Source organism: Hemitrygon akajei, unplaced genomic scaffold (assembly GCF_048418815.1).
Source record: "Hemitrygon akajei unplaced genomic scaffold, sHemAka1.3 Scf000054, whole genome shotgun sequence".
NCBI lineage: Eukaryota > Metazoa > Chordata > Chondrichthyes > Myliobatiformes > Dasyatidae > Hemitrygon > Hemitrygon akajei.
The window spans coordinates 2,882,821-2,899,906 of record NW_027331940.1 but is presented as its reverse complement, the minus strand read 5'-3'; the positions used below and the strand labels follow the sequence as shown (position 1 = coordinate 2,899,906).

The following is a 17,086-nucleotide window of genomic DNA, read 5'->3' as shown; positions in this document are numbered from 1 at the left end:
TTGGAGATGACCAAAGTTGTGGAGAATGTTGTGTTGATGCAGAACCTGACTGGGTGGTAGTTTATGACAAGAGGAACACTATCACTGTTAAGACAAAAGGAAATGGAAGAGATTTGGATGAGAGCAGCATCAGTGATGCTGTTCTTTGAAGAACGGCATTCTTTGAAGAAGAACATCTCTGATGTCCTGGAGTGAAAATCTTCGCCCTGGGAACAGATCTCAACACCACCCTCTCTCAACACCCCCCCCCCCCTCTCAGCAAACCCCTCCCCACGCACACCCCCTCTCCGTGTGCACCCCCTCTCCCCTCACAGCACCCTCTCCACACCCCCCTCTCTCAGCACACACCCACTCTCTCAACGCATCCCCCTCTAACATCTCCTCTCCCTCAACACCTCCCCTCCCTCAACACCACTCTCCGTACCATCTCCCTGCAAAATGTGCTCTATTTCCCCTCTCCCCCTGCCCTGTCCCACTCCCTACTATTCCCCTCCCTCTCACACACCCCTCAGCCGGAGAGGCCGATAGAAAGAAGGGGTGTGAGAAGGTTGAGAGAGATGGGTGAAGAGGTGTGCGCGGGGGATAGACTGGCGTTACCTGGACAGGAAAGAGAAGAGGGGTGAAGGCACGAGAGAGCGGGGAAGGGTGTGGGGAACGAAAGAAGGGGAGAGAGTCGGGAAAGGGGAAGGAGAGTCTAGCGGGGAGGAGAGAGCATCGGATGAAGAGAGAGCGGGAGGGGGAGGAGAGAACTGGGGGTAAGTGGGGAAGGAGAGAGCGGGGAGAGGAGAGGGCGGGAGGAAAGGTAGACGGGGGGGGGTTGGGATGAGAGCGCAGCGGGGTGGTGGCGAGTGGGAGGAGAGCGCAGCGGGGTGGTGGCGAGTGGGAGGAGAGCGAGTGTTTTTGTAATGAACGACAGACACTATGTAACCGCATAGCCTCGGTGTAGCGGCTCAGACTGAAGTGTGTGTGTGTGTGTGTGTGTGTGTGTGTGTGTGTGTGTGTGTGTGTGTGTGTGTGTGTGTGTGTGTGTGTGTGTGTGTGTGTGTGTGTGGTGTGTGTGTGTGTGTGTGTGTGGTGTGCGTGTGCGTGTGCGTGTGTGTGTGTGTGTGTGGTGTGCGTGTGTGTGTGTGTAAGTTCTCAAAAGTCTGATCGCAATTCTAACAAGTCGACATTCAGATTGCAGAAACTGGTGAACTTCCTTTTCTATATCATCGGTGTTTTATTGTCTTTTCCTGTAACAGAAACATTCAAATACAGTGTTAAATTAGCTTTGTTCACAGTTGAAGGCGAGCGCGGAACTGGTTTGTTTGGTTTCAGCAGAGAAGCCGCTCCCTGCTCTGAGTGTTGGAATTCGCCCTGTGGACACAGAAAATCGCGCTGTGAGTTTTCACAGAACAGCAACCCCCCCTTTCCCCTCCTCCCCCATAACTACTAAATGGTCCTTGCCTGACTGTCTGGTGTAAAGTTAAACAAACGGAGACTGAACATTCTTAATGAATTAAGGTGAGAATTCAGCTTCTGGTATTTATTTCCGATCTTTATTTCCAATCGACACGTTACCTGTGTTTTGGATCAGTGATCAAGAAGTTACTTGCAAACAAGAGAAAACTTGCAGATGCTGGAGCAACACACACGAAATGTTGGAGAAACTCAGCAGGCCAGACATCATCTAGGAAACGAGTTTTGGGCCGAAACCCTTCGGCAGGACTCCTTTCCTAGATGCTGCCTGGCCTGCTGAGTTCCTCCGGCATTTTGTGTGCATTGCAAGAAGTTATTCGCTCTGTTTCAAGTCACTTTTGGCGGTCGTGGTATTTGTGTTCTTGCATTATCCTGTCTACACGGCTGAGATTCTCCACAGTTTATGTCAAGGTTAAAAACATTTCCCGAATCAGGGGTTACGATTCCAAAGCAAGCGTGAGAAAAGCTGTTTAGCCAACACGGTTTCTGTTTCCAAAACTTGTCATTTCAGATGAATGCATGTCAATTTTCTCTTCGTGACTGTGTTTATTGTTGGTGTTTCGAGCTGATTTTCTCAACATCCTTTAGAAGCAAAGACGTTCAAGGCCTCGATACACAGCAAACAGTGGGGGGAGGGGAGGGGGGGGGGGTAACCAGTTACAGAAAGCAGCAGGCGACATTGTGGAGCTAAATCCGTGATTTCACTGTGTGGGGCAGGAGGCTCGATGGGCTGAATGGCCAATTTCTGCCCGGTCTGTGCACAAGAAAACCTCTGACTACAGAGTTACTGTAAACTAAGTTAATGAGTAAGGACCACGGCAAATAACCTATTGTTGAACAAAAAACAACTATTGCAGTAATAGTTGCATCCTCTACATAGCACCATCCAGAGACAGAGAAGCAGTTTCAGCGACAGGTTACTATCGATGCAATGCTCCGCAGACAGGATGAAGAGGTCAATACTCCCCAATGCCATTAGGCTTTACAATTCTACCGCCAGGACTTAAGAACTTTTTAAAAGCAATTTTAATGCTTTTTGAGATAGTGATTTAGATGCATATCATATTCTTTACTGAGTTAAGTATTGTATGTAATTAGTTTTGCTACAACAAGTGTATGGGACATTGGAAAAAAGTTGAATTTCCCCATGGGGATGAATAAAGTATCTATCTATCTATCTATCTATCTAATTACATGGTCCAGATCATTGACGGAGGTGATAAGCAATAATGAACCCAGCACCGACCCCCGCTGCACCCCACGAGTCACTGGTCTCCAGTCAGAGTCAACCCATCTTCCACCACTTACTGGCTTCTCCCCCAAAACCAATTTACCACCTCATTCTGTATGTCAAACCCTTGAACCTTCTTGACTAAGCTTCCATGTGGGACTCTGCCAAGTGTTTTGCTGAATTGTACTAAATTATATATTTTTAATTCAGTAAGTTAACTGTTCTCTCTCCCAGAGCAGTAAGTGTCACTTTGTTCCAGTCCGTTAACTGACCAACAACATTCTTGCACATTAGACTTCCACTGCTCTGGGAAGAAACTGACCTATGAAATTTATGAACTGTGAACTGGGGGAGACTTTGCGTAGTTGTGCTGTTGCCCAATGCCCAGTGTCTGAGTCTAGGATCTGATGTCACGGGGGCTGCTGCAGAACCATCCACACTGCAAATGTCCTCTCAGGGCAGTGGAGCGAGTCTGCTTCAAAAAGCCTCGGATATCCCTGTGAACACAGTCCCAAATCGGCAATGCCCAGAGTCCAGCTCTCTGGAAGGTGAAACGATAAAGATGGTTTTCCATCACTGTCGAGCAAATGCCTTATGACGGCTGTGATCGGGTCCCAGAGATGGGGATGTGATCTTTGTCTGCCTATCTGCACAGTTTGTTACTGCGGAACAGAGAAGAGCACTGGATGGACTCAATCGGAATTAATCCCCAAAGAGTCATCAGGGCTAGATGTCATATCACAGGCATACGTCATGAACGTTGTTGGCTTTGTGGCAGCAGTACAATGGAATATATAATAATAGAGAAAAAACGGTATTACAGTAATTATCTGTTACTAAAAGTTAAATTAAATAAGTATTGCAAAAATGAATTCAGTGAAGCAAGTTCATGGGTTCCATGTTAGTTCAGACATCAGATGGCAGAGGGAAGGAAGCAATTCCAGACTCGTTGAGTGTGTGCCCTCAATCTCCTGAACCACCTTCCTGGTGATACAGACGAGAAGAGGGCATCTCCTTAGTGAAGCAGAATCCTAATTATTGATGCCGCCATTTTGAGGCATCGCTCCATGACGATGTCCTGGATGCTACGGAGGTTACTGCCCATGATGGAGCTGACTGAATTGACAAGTTTCCTCAGAGTATTTCAATCCTGTGCAGAAGCTTCAACACTCCCCTACCCCACCATATCAAGCAATGTGCAGCCAGTTAGAACAATTTTTACGTTACAACTGTAGAGAACTGTGAGTCTTTGGTCACATCCCAAATCTCGTCAAACTCCTAATGAAAGATAGCTGCTGCCGTGCATTCTTTGTAACTGCATCAATATGTTGAGCCCTGGATAGATCCTCAGAGATGTTTACACACAGCAACATGAAGTTGCTTACTCTTTCCACACCTGACCGATCAATGACGATTGGTGTGTGTGTGTGTGTGTGTGTGTGTGTGTGCCCTTGTGTAACGGGGTTTTTTTTCTTTTTCTTTGTTACTGTGTATGTAATCAAAATGGCGTCTTTGTTTTGTTACAAGTAGGAATGCTGGCGCCTGTATTAATAGTAGGAATGCTAGGTTCTTTGTTATGATAAGTGCTGGAAGCTTGTTTGGGACTGTAAACTGATTGTTGGCGGGGCTTTTGGGGAGTCGGCGCGATGGAGTGAGAGAGAGAGGACGGGGTGCTGGAAGCTGGGCGACGGTACGGACCCCGAGCGGGGGTCCCCGGCCCAAGGTTTTCGGTGATGAGAGGAGACGGAGACCGAGGAGTGTGGAGCGACTGGTCGACCACCGTGGGGGTCCCAGGAGGCGGGTCGAGAAATTCGGATGGGAACGAATACCAGAAGACTTCAGTAATTGAGCTCCAACGGTTGTGCATGAAGTGGTTTGGACTTTGATAAGTTTGGCGCCTTTTCTTTTTTTTTCTCTTATTCATATATACTGTATCGTTAGTAATCGCTTAGTTAGAGTAATCTTTATAAATTGTACTCATTTAATCGCATAAGGTGTACTGTCTGTTTTTTGAGCGAGGCGGGGACATCACACAGCATCCACACCAGCTGATTACCCAGTTTGGCGGGGCCGAAGGCTGCTCCCCCTAGACTAGAATGAGTTTGAGCGATGCCTGAGGTGACCCAGGGGTTACACTTGTCTTACCCATTCAGAAATCCACAATTAGAGCGTTGGTTTCCAGTCTCCAATCCCACAGCAGGGTTTTTACCAAGCACAATTCCTGTTCTCCGTATCCCATTGCACAGCATTCCCCATGTCCTTCTCTGACAGCAGGTGTTTTGCCAATCAGTGTATCCCACAGCGGAAGATGTATTGTGCACTGTACCTGGTCTCCATGTCAAACTGTTGATCTATCAAGTCCCATTGACTTGACCTCTTTACCCTTCCATCCATGTACTTATCCAAGTTCCTCAAACAGACATTGTTAAGACCTCAGTCAAAGTCAACAATCAAAAGGTTAAGAATGCTGTGACTAACATTCTAAGCTGCTAATATTTTAATGCAAGAAGTATGGAAGGCAAGGCAGATGAGCTCAGGGCATGGATCTACACATGGAATAATCATCTTCTAGCTGCTAGTTAGAACTGGTTGCAGGAAGGGCAGGATTGGCTGCTCAATGTTAAAGGATTCTGTAGTTTTAGACAGGACAGAGTCAGGGAAAACATCACTGCTGTGCTCAGTCAAAACAAACTGGAGAACACATCCAGTGAGGCTTTAAAGGTGGAACTGAAGAATACAGATGGTATTCACTTTAGTCAGGCTGTAGTACCAATCATCTGACAGTCTCAGAGATCTAGAGGACAGATTTGTAGAAATAATCGCAGACTGTTGCAAGGAACATGATTTGATATGGTAGATGATTTAAATTTTCCACATATGGACTGGGACTCCAAAGCTGTAAAATGACTGGATGTGATAGACTTTGCCAAAATGTGTTCAGGGAAGTTTTCTTAATCAGTACAGATATATCATCAACTTCCCTCATATCCTTTTTGTAAAACTCAAGAAGATTGATAGGGCATGGCCTTACCAGTCACTAGGGGATCGAGAAATGATAGAGTGGTTTCAGAAATGGATAATGTAAATCTAAGGATGGGATGATATCTGAAATGTCCACCCAGATCTCACCCTCTTCCTCCCCCGACACAGTTTATGTCAAGGTTAAAAAAAGTTCTTGAATCAAGGGTTACGATTTCAAAGCAAGCGTGCAAAAAGTTGTTTAGCCAACATTGGTTCTGTTTCCAAAACTTATTATTTCAGATGAATCAATGCTGTTTTTCTCATCATGACTGTGTTTATTGTGGGTGTTTCGAGCTGTTTTCCTCAACTTTCTTCAGAAACAAAGACGTTGGTTCTGTTCAAGGCATCGATACATAGCAAATGGGGGGTGATCAGTTACAGAAATTGGCTGGCAGCTTTGCTCTGTGTGGCAGTAGTCCTGATGGGCTGAGTGGCCAATTTCTGCCTGGTATGTTCACAAGAAAAGCTCTGACTACAGAGTTACTGTAAACTAATTTAATGAGTATGTACCAAGGCAAATAACCTATTGTTGAGAAAAAAACAACGACTGCTGTAATTAAATCATCAGGATCATTAACATAGATGATAAGCAGTAATGAACCCAACACCAACCCCGCTGACCCCACTAATCATTGGTCTCTAGTCAGAGAGTCAACCTATCTTCCAGCACTTACTGGCTTATCCCACAAAACTGGTGTTGAAGCCAATTTACTACCTCATCCTGAATGCCAAACCTTTGAACCTTCTTGAATAATCTCCCATGTGGGTCTCTGCCAAATGTCTTGCTGAATTGTACTGAGTTATTATGGAATATATATAAAGAATGAAAAAAAATATTTTTAAAAATTCTGTAAATTAACGGTTCTCTCTCCCAGAGCAGTAAGTGTCCTGTTGTTCCAGTCTGATAACTGAACAACAACATTCTTGCACATCATACTTTCACTGCTCTGCAGAGAACTTGACCATGAGAGTTATGAAATGGGGGGAGACTTTGCAGAGCTGTGCTGTTGCCCAATTCCCAGTGTCTGAGTCTAGTTTCTGATGTCACGGGGGTTGCTGCAGGACCGTCCACACTGCAAGTGTTCTCTCAGGGCAGTGGAGTGAGTCTGCTTCAAAAAGACTCCGATGTCCCTGTGAACACAGACCCAAATCATCAATGCTCAGATTCTGGCTCTCTGGAAAGTGAAATGAAAAAGATGATTTCCCATCTGCAACGAGAGGAGCAGTGGCATTACTGCCCACCATGGCTGTTATTGGATCCAGAGGATGGGGATTAATCTGTGTCTGTCTATCTGCACAGTTTGTTATTGGGGAAGAGAGAAGAACACAGGAAGTCGATCTTCGGCCAGATGGACCTAATTGAAACTTATCCCGGATAAGCCTTCAGAAATAGGTATCATATCACAGGCATACGTCGTGAACTTTGTTGGCTTTGCGGCAGCCAATTATATATTGCAGCCAGTGAAGTATGTTCATAGGTTAAAAAAGAATATTGGGCAAATTCGAGTTTATAAATCCCCTGCTACTGACAAGCTGATCCCTCAGACCTGGATGGAGACGAATGCAGAAATTGCAGGGACATAGTCAATATATTTGAATTATGCTCAAAGACAGGAGAGGTACCAGAGGATTGGAGGAGAGTTAATTTTGACCCGCTGTTTAAAAAAAGCTCCAAAATTAAACCAGGAAATCATAGGGCCTGACATTAGTCGTGGGAAGACATTGGAAGGACTATATATATCAGTATTTAAATAAACAGGACTGATTAGGGACATCCAACATGACTTTGTGTGGTCTAGACAATCTTATTGAGTTTTTTGAAGAAGTTATGAGGAATGTTACCAGGAAAGTTGATGAAGATAAGGCACTGGATATTACATGGCCATTTGACAAGGTCCCGCATAGGATGTTGGCTAATAAATTTCATTCTCTTGGCATTCAAGTTGAGGAAGTAAATGGGAATAGACATTAGCATAGAGGAGGAAGGCTGATAGTGGTAGCAGATGGTTGCCTCTTTGACTGGAGGCCTGTGACTGGTGGAATTCCGCAGGGATCGGTGCTGATATCCGCTGTTGTTTGTCATCTATATCAATAACCTCGATGATAATTAGATTAATTGGATCAGCAAATTTGTGGATGACACCTAGTTTTGGGGTGCATTTGACAGCGAGGAAGACTATCGGAGCTTACAGCGGGATCTGCACCAGGTGTAAAAATGTCTGATAATGACAGATGGAGTTTAATGCAGGCTTGTGAGCTGTTACGCTTCAGTAGGATCAACCAGGGTGGGACTTACACAGTGAAGGGTTCGGCACTGAAGGGTGCGGTAGGACAAAGGCATCCGGGAATACGGGTCCACAATTCATGAAAGTGGCAGCACACCTAGATAAGGTAGAAAAGAAATCTTTGGCACAGTAGCCTTCATAAATTAAAGTATTCAGTACAGTAGACTGCATGATATAAGACAGTTATGAGGCCTAATTTGGAGTATGTTTGCAGCTTACGTCACCTACCTGCAGGAAAGATGTAAGTAAGGTTGACAGAGTACAACAAAAATTTACAAGGATAGTTTACGACTTTGTTCTTTGGAACGCAGAAGATATGATGGAGTTCTACCAATTCATGAGGGGTTTAAATAGGGTAGATAGGCAAGAGGGATGGAAAGAGTGAGGGATTGGTGAGGGGTTAGAACAGAGTGTGCATTTTTTAATCAGTACACAACTCCCCCCTCCATTCCGTGCTCATTTTCAATAAGTTTGTTGCTTCACCCCCCCCCCCCCCCCACCAGTAAAACTTCTGGCTATTTGGAATAGATGACTTTTAAGAGAAACAAATTCCACAGGTATTTCCGGCGGTGTGGGGATCAATAACCACTGCTTGTGAAATGAACCCCGCTGTTAACCGTGGGCTAGGGAGTTTCTTGTAAGAATAGTTGTCCGGATGAAAATACAATAATCTCTCCCAGTGTTTTTTTCCCAGTTGAGTGGGATTATATAGCCAAACGTGCTTTGTTTAATTTCAACAGAAAGCAGCTCCTGTACCAGAACAGGTAAGGGACATTTGAGCTATGCTGGGCAGTCCTGTTTACACATGGAGCGGAGCTCAGACCCTCCCAGAACCCAGGCTGGATCAAATTCGCAGCCTGGGACTCGCTGAGCTAAACTGAGAAACTCCACCCCACTGGTTGCGATGAAAGAAAAAGGAGAGATCCACACGGAAATCCAGACAGAAAGGTTAACGCAGCCTGTTTGTTTTCCTCTTTAGGGTTGCTACATTGACCCCACGCTCGCCTCCTCCCGCTGTCAGACCCGTCCTGAGCCGGTGAGAGTTAGTATGACTCGGACTGCGGCGGTCCGCTCCACCCCGGCTCACCCGGCCCTGTCCATCTGTAATGAGCGACGGACACATCACAGCCGAGTGGCCTCGGGAGCAGCAGCTCAGACTCAACTGTCTGTACAGGGTGAACACACCGGTGCAGGACCATTGTCGATCACCCGGGAAGTCAGACTGTGATTTCCCGCGACCACACTGAACGCCGTCCGGTTACAACATCAGAGGTAAGTGTTGTGTGTGATTCTACACAACGATTCAGCGTTTACAGCGAGTCTTGGCTTTGGTCAGGATCGGGAGTGAATTTAGTGGGAGAAGGGAGTCCTGACATGTTCATGTTAACGGGACAATCGTTGTCCAAATGGATTAAGAGAAACGACGTCTTTGCCATTAACTAGAAATACTCCCCTGGGTGGTTTCTACTGAGTGCGAGCTGAAGGCATCTTTCACCCCGATAGTGACATGTGAAATATCCCACGGGACTGTGACACGTCACCGATCTCTCGCAAACAAGAGATCAGCAGATGCTGGAAATCAGAGTAACACACACAAAATGCTGGAGGAACTCTGCAGGCCAGGCAGCATCTATGGGGAAAAAGTACAGTCGACCTTCCAGACCCCAGCTAATGTACTTTTACATCGCGTCATTGGTTCTATCGCTCTTCCCTGTAGCAGAAAGGGTTAAACTTTCTTCACATTTGAATGACAGTGCTCTGCCGAACCGGTTTGGATTTGATTTCAGCGGAACGGCCGCTCCCTGTTCTGAGGAATGTGACGGACAGGCAGCTGCTTGCTCGCAGACCCTCAGCACCGAGTCTCACAGAACAACTAACCGCACCTTCCAAATTAGTCAATCATCTACCGTCTTCCCCTTTCCATTCCAGTCCTGAAGAAGGGACTCGATCCGCAACGTCGACTATTTACATTTGTCAATAGATGCTGCTTGACCTGCTGAGATCCTCCTGCACTCTGTGTGTTGCCATGGTTACAAGAGCTCCGTGTGGGGCAGTAGGCGGGGTTATTTGTAAGAAACGATACAATGCATCCACACTGTCAGAATATTCTGCGGAATTAAAGTGAGAATACTTCAGCTTCTGATATTCATTTCGGATCGTTATTTTCAAACAACCAGTTGTCTGTGCATTGGATCAGTGATCAAGGAGATACTTGCTTTTTTAAGCCACTTCTGGCTCTGGTGTCTTTTGTGTTCCAATTGCTTCCTGCTGGCATGATTTACATTTCCACAGGTTAGGTAAAGATTAATAACAGCTTTAGAACAATGGCACCTGTTTCAAATCAAGGGTGCAGGATCTGTACAGCAAACACCTGTTCCCTTTTCAGAGTTTCATATTTCAGACGAATATATTTATTGTTCTTGTGTTGATTGAAAACAATTTGAACTCTTCTTCTCAATCGCCAGTGGAAGCAAAGACTGTAATTCTGTTTAAGCACGGGATTCTTGATAAACAGTGGGTTTGAAGTAATACACGGATGGACATGGGGAATCCGTAATGAAATGTTAGATCAGTTCAGCCATGATTTCATGACCTGCAGCAGCAGTTTCGAGGGACCATGCGGTCCAGTTATGTGTATCGGGATGTTGACAAGAAAAGCTCTGACAATTTAATTAATGTAAACTCGTATAGTAACTGCATGCAAAGGGAGAAAGGATTTTATTTATGTATTTGAACTGAAAACAAATATTAGTTATTTGCCCCAGCTGCATTCGGGGGTCGAATTAATGACTAACTCGGAGTGCTGGACAGCACGGATTTGGACTGAGAGACACGCTCCCCATTCCCTGTCAATCTCGCTGCAGACTCCCTGGACTCTCGAGCACCAGCGCGCCACCCTGCATGCCAACTGCCCAACACACGCGCTGTCGTGGACCTCATTATCTTTGCGCTTCTGGGTCATGCTGACACCATTTGGGAAGTTTTGCATACCTGTCATCTGCCAGATGACTATTGTCAGGTGATGTGCGAGTTATTTAGCTCCGGTTGGTGCCGGAAAATGTCAATTTAGGCCTCATCTCAGACTGAACTGTCCGCACAGTTTAAGCACCCTGGTCCAGGTCCATTGCCGCTCACCCGGGAAGTCAGAATGAGGTCACCCGGGAGCACACTGAACGCCATCCGGTTACAGCATCAGATGTAAGTGGTGTCGCCTATAGCAGGGTGTAGGTTTTATTAGTTTCCCTGCAGGATAAATGGTTAAATACAAAATTAAACAGGAATCATACAGGAATGAGAGTGAATTGTCTGATAAATTAGATTAAATTTCGGCAGAAAGACCACTCCCTGTGTGTGGAATGAGTGCGGTCAGGCAGCTGCTGACACACAGACACCTCTGAGTCTCACAGAACAACAACCAGCACCTTCTTAATAAATCAGTCTCCTGGCCCTTCCTCCTGCCTTTCCAGAAGTGATGAAGTTTTACATCAACTGTTTATTTCCATCCATGGATGCTGCTAGGACTGTTGAGTTCTTCTCGCAATTTATGCATTGCCATGGTTACAAAAGGTCAGCGAGATCCTGCATGTGGGCGGAGTTAGTTGAAAGGAATGATTTGCTGTATGTTGATACATCCATGGATATTTAAATCATATCCACACTGTCAGAATATTCCTGGGGAATTAAGAAGAGATCCCTGCAGAGCCCCCAGTGGCTGGAGGTCCCCACATCTCCACCATGGTCGGAAGCCGGAGGGACAACATAGAGCGTTCGGCTGTCTGGCCCTTTCTCTGTGACTCTCCCGACCTCCACATCAACTCCATCCATCTGACTGTGGTTAAACTTCAACAATCAACAAACATAATTCCTCTCAGCAACCAGTTCCCTATGGTCCACACTGTCAGGGTGTTAAGTTTACCAGGAGACAAAGACTGCAGGGACGAGAGGTTTTCTGTTGACTAATACACTGTGTGTGGACCCCGCTGGCAATTCTGGTGTTGTGACCCGAATCGAGACAAACACCACGCTGCCCACTCCACCAACAACACGGCACAGCCAGACACATAACAGGGGACTTGACATCTCACAACACTGGATTCAGTGATGAAACCCGTCATTAATGTTGTTCTTCAGCTGTCTGAGAGCAGTCTGTTCCCTGACTCTGAGAGGAAGGGGTATCTATGGTCCACATTGTCAGGGTATTGAGTTTACCAGGAGACAAAGACTGCAGGGACGAGAGGTTTTCTGTTGACTAATACACAGTGTGTGGACCCCGCTGGCAATTCTGGTTTACATTAGTAAAACAGTTGTTTTTCAAAATACTAAACAGTGAGATACTGCACTGACAAAGCTATCCAAAACCAGATCAGCTTAGAAAGTCCTTCCCCAAAAAGTAGGGTTTTGTGATCCAACTCGAGACAAACATCACGCTGCCCATTCCACCAATAACACGACGCAGCTGGGCGGATCCCATGATTGATTTTGTTGTCCCTCTGAAATCAAATGAAATGCCCATTCAGGTATTTTTAAATACAAGTGATCCCCCAGACCAGGGATCTGATGTCACGAGTGCGGTACTTGACGTCATACACGTGCTGCCTTGTCATGCTGAGATGGGTTAATGGCTCATGTCAGCCCACACACACCGGCACAGTCAACGGAGTATTTACAAGTCGCGTTTTTTCCCATTGATGCAAAGAGATGTCAATCACTGGTTTCACCCAATAGCACAGGCGGACCAGCCGAGAGGGCGTTGCCCCCGCCCCGATCTCCATGTCAAAGCAGAACAAACAAAGTAAATGTCCTGCTTTTTGATTTGTTTCCATTTCCTTCCAAGGGAAGTTGCAGGCGTTTGTGAAGCCTCTACTGTGGATGGTGTCTGCTGTAACGCTGAGAAGTAGGAGGAGATGGATTGGCCCTTCGGCCTGATGCCAGCCCCTGAGGGAGGGATCCCGGCAGAAGACGGACAGAGAGGGGGATTTTATTGAAAGGATGAAGATAATGTGAGAGGGGGCAGACAGGATGTTTGTCCCAGTGGGGACAGGAGTGGCTCATCTGTGAAAATGTCTGAGCCCACGGTGATGGAGAGCAGAGGGATTCACCACATTGGGGGCAAACACAGGCAGACTGTTGACCTGCAAGCGGGGCAATGGTCTGGGCAAAGCGTGGGACAGGAGTGTTGTTGGAAGGGGCAAGGATGGACTGGTTCGGCGTCTTATTGAATGACAGGATGGGCTGGATGGGCCAACTGGCCTGCTTCTGTTCCTTTTGTCTGTGTGTTTGAGGAGAATGAATAATGAGACCTTCGTGGGCCTTCAGGATATCCCAGTGGGTGTTTTAGGAACCGGTGCTTGGAGCACAGTTTTTCACATACTACCAACAATTTGACTGAGGGAACAAATCCAACATTTCCAAGTCTGCTATCGACACAGAATGTATATTTATATATTGTTAATGACATAAAACCGATATTTTTATATTGATACTGACACAGAATTGTGCAATTTGTGTTCCGTGTGTTATCTGAATGTACTTGCCTGTGATGCTGCCACAAGTCAGTGTTTCTCTGTACCTGCACCTTCTCGTACTTGTGCACTTGGCAAAAAAATCAGCAGGACCTGAGAAATCTCACTGAGATTTGAGTAGTGATTATCATCTTAGCACCTCAGTAGGTCAAATGTAAGTGCAAGACCCTTAGCAGTGTCAATGAGCACAGGGATCTTGGAATCTATCGCTCTCTGAAAGTGATAGGATGGTTATGAAGGCAAATATTATGCTTAACTTTATTATTCGAGGCATTCAGGTCAAAAGTTGGGAAGATGTGTTGCAGCTTTTTAAAACTCTAGTTAGGCCACATCTTGGAGTATCTCATACAGTTCTAGTCGCCTCATTCTGGGAAGGATGTTGGGGTTTTGGAGAGGGTGCAGAAGAGGTTTACCAGGATATTGCCTGGATTAGAGGTCATGAACTGTAACAAGAAGTTGGACAACTCGGGTTGTTTTCTCTGGAGCCCTGCAGGCTGGGGTGAGACTTGATAGACGTTTATAAGATTATGAGAGACATAGGTAGAGTAGACAGAAAATATCTCTTTACAATGGTAGAAATGTCTAAAATCAGAGGACATGCATTTAAGGTGAGAGGGGGAATTTTAAAGGAGATGTGAGGGGGCAAGTGTTTATTACACAGAGAGTGCCGGGTCGCTGGAACGTGCTGCCTGGGGTGGTGGTAGATCAGACACATTGGGGACTTTCCAGAGACATTTCAATAGGCCACGAATGTGAGGAAAATAGAAGATTATGGACATTTTGTAGCAGAAGGGATTTGATTGGTGAACATTCTGATAACAAATTTCATTGTTTGAGCACAACATGGTGGGCTGAAGGGCCTGTTCCTGTGCTGTACTGTTCTATCTTCTGTGTCTCTTGTTGAGAGATTTCAGCGTAATGGAGGCAAAGTAAGTGAGTGGAAGCTACAGGTCAGCTGGAGCTCAATGTGGGAAATGTGAGATCATCCACTTCTGTAGGAGAAACAGGAACACTGAGTGTGTGTAAATAGTGAGGGTCTGAGGTGCAGTGGGTAGGGAGGGAGGTCAAAGCTACATTGCATTGATGGTAAGACTCACTGGGGTAAGACTGAAAATGTCTTTAACAATTATTTGAGCATTGTTGAGATTGTACCTGGAATATGGAGTAAAATCCCACTCCCCATACTAACACGGGTCATACAGACCAAAGAACAAACTGCTGGAGGAACTCAGTGGGTCGGGCAGCATGTGTGGAGGGAAATGGACCGTCAACATTTTGGGTTGAGACCCTCCCTCTGGACTGAGAGTAGACGGGAAACAGTCAGAAAAATGGTGAGGGGTCGGTAGAGGCAGGAGCTGGGGAGTGAGAGGTGGATCCAGGTGAAGGGGAGGTGAGAAGGTGGAAATGACAAGGGGAAGGGGAAGTGACAAAGGTGGATGAGTAGTTGGGGCAACACGGGGCTTCAGAAGGTGGAAATTAATTCCATAGAGGATTAACAAAGAGGTTAGAGAGTATTGTTATAGAGCAGGGGTGTCAAACTCAAATAAACAGTGGGCAAAAATTAAAAAATCGGTACAAGTCGAGGGCCAGACTGGTTCAGCGTTTATTGCAAATCTTATTGAAATTAATTTATTACATATATTAACCTGGAACTAACAAAGCTTAGGTTATTGCCTACAAAAACAACATTGAACATTAAATAAATAAAAAATCAGTTGCATTTATTTCTTATGGCTTTATCTGCAGCTTTTCCGGAGTAATTTCTAATGAAAACATTTTTCCACAGGCCAACACTCTGTGATTCACACTAGTCTAAGCCAGATACTTGGCATCTCATCTTGGATGCAAGCCATGTGCAGATGTTCGCTGATGACACGGCCATAGTGGGGTGTGTCAGGAATGGACAGGAGGAGGAGTATAGGAAACTGATACAGGACTTTGTGATATGGTGCAACTCAAACTACCTGCGTCTCAATATCACCAAGACCAAGGAGATGGTGGTGGACTTTAGGAGATCTAGGCCTCATATGGAGCCAGTGATCATTAATGGAGAATGTGTTGAGCAGGTTAAGACCTACAAGTATCTGGGAGTACAGTTAGACGAGAAGCTAGACTGGACTGCCAACACAGATGCCTTGTGCAGGAAGGCACAGAGTCGACTGTACTTCCTAAGAAGGTTGGCGTCATTCAATGTCTGTAGTGAGATGCTGAAGATGTTCTATAGGTCAGTTGTGGAGAGCGCCCTCTTCTTTGTGGTGGCGTGTTGGGGAGGAAGCATTAAGAAGAGGGGCGCCTCACGTCTTAATAAGCTGGTAAGGAAGGCGGGCTCTGTCGTGGGCAAAGTACTGGAGAGTTTAACATTGGTAGCTGAGCGAAGGGCGCTGAGTAGGCTACGGTCAATTATGGATAACTCTGAACATCCTCTACATAGCACCATCCAGAGACAGAGAAGCAGTTTCAGCGACAGGTTACTATCGATGCAATGCTCCTCAGACAGGATGAAGAGGTCAATACTCCACAATGCCATTAGGCTTTACAATTCTACCGCCAGGACTTAAGAACTTTTTAAAAGCTATTATTAATGCTTTTTGAGATAGTGATTTAGATGCATATCATATTTTTTTACTGAGTTAAGTATTGTATGTAATTAGTTTTGCTACAACAAGTGTATGGGACATTGGAAAAAAAGTTGAATTTCCCCATGGGGATGAATAAAGTATCTATCTATCTATCTATCTATCTATCTATCTATCTATCCATCTATCAATGTTTGGAGTCAGGCTCTGAGCTGAGGAAATCCTCAGAATTGAGTGAAGGTGTTCATCAGAAAGACGACTCCTGTGTGATGTTTTGTTTATCTTCATCAAAGAGAACAGTTGTTCACACAAACATAGAGAGCATTTCAGCAGCTTGGGTACGCAGCTGGGGCATTGTGTCGGGAATGAAACGTAAAAACTGTGCAGCGCCCATCGAGTCATACTTTGCCTTGAGTGTGTCACTACATTGGACTTCAATCAGCTCCATTTGTATGTTGGTTGGTGCGCTTTCCCCGTCAGCTGCAAATGGATTACTGAGCAGTTCAAACCTGCTTTTGTGGGCTTCAAAGTCGGCAAATCGCCGTGTGAAGTTGGCACCAAGTATGCTAAGTTCTTCAGCAAACTTTACACGTGGGAACACTGCGGTAGAAACCTGCTCTTTCATAGTTTGGCAACACGGAAAATGGCTCAAGTTTTCTTGCTGCATCTGCGTCTCCCACAGGCGCAGCTTGGTTTAAAAAGCCCTCACTGCAGCGTACATGTCTGTGATCACACGACCCCGCCCCTGAAGCTGCAGGTTGAGCGCATTGAGATGGCTCATGATGTCACACAGAAACGCCATTTCACAAAGCAACTTTTTATCCCGGAGCTCTGTTGTGTCTTTCCCTTTGCTTTCCATGAACTGACAGATCTCCTCACGCAACTCGAAACATCTTTTCAGCACTTTTCCTTGGCTTAATCATCGCACCTCTGTGTGATAGGGCAAATCATTATATTCTGAAACCAACTCCTCCAGAAACGACTTGAACTCGC

At 45.7% G+C, this 17,086-nt stretch overlaps 1 protein-coding gene across 1 annotated transcript in view; it reads left to right on the top strand.

Annotated features, from left to right (window-relative positions):
* The first annotated feature begins 9,003 nt into the window (after positions 1-9,003).
* LOC140721366 (NACHT, LRR and PYD domains-containing protein 3-like) overlaps positions 9,004-17,086 on the top strand; it is a 68,711-nt gene continuing 60,628 nt past the window's right edge. Inside the window, exon 1 of the mRNA XM_073036209.1 lies at positions 9,004-9,267. The gene's annotated coding sequence lies outside the window, so the exon portion shown is untranslated. The remainder of the gene's footprint in view (positions 9,268-17,086) is intronic.